Genomic DNA, 319 nt, shown 5'->3' on the forward strand with positions numbered 1-319 from the left:
CCGGCAGACTGTGGAGAACTCAGTCACATCGCAAGTTCAGATGCACACACATACACACACACAGTCTCAGTGTATTTGTATGGTAGAAAGCTGTGTTCCAGCTCTATGCTGTTAGTTGCATAAAGAACACGTAGACATCTCTGAGCTGTCAGACTGAACTGAATAATGCTCTCTCCCTCTGAAAATTAAAGATTAATTTAATAACCATAACCTATTAGTAACAATGCGTCACCACAGTTGGCTGCAGCCTAATTAACGTCAGATGTGTTTTACTCTATAAAGAAAAAAAACGGCAAAAACTGATTATTACTGATTGTTG

This window comes from Poecilia formosa, unplaced genomic scaffold, assembly GCF_000485575.1.
Source record: "Poecilia formosa unplaced genomic scaffold, Poecilia_formosa-5.1.2 Scaffold3, whole genome shotgun sequence".
Lineage (NCBI taxonomy): Eukaryota > Metazoa > Chordata > Actinopteri > Cyprinodontiformes > Poeciliidae > Poecilia > Poecilia formosa.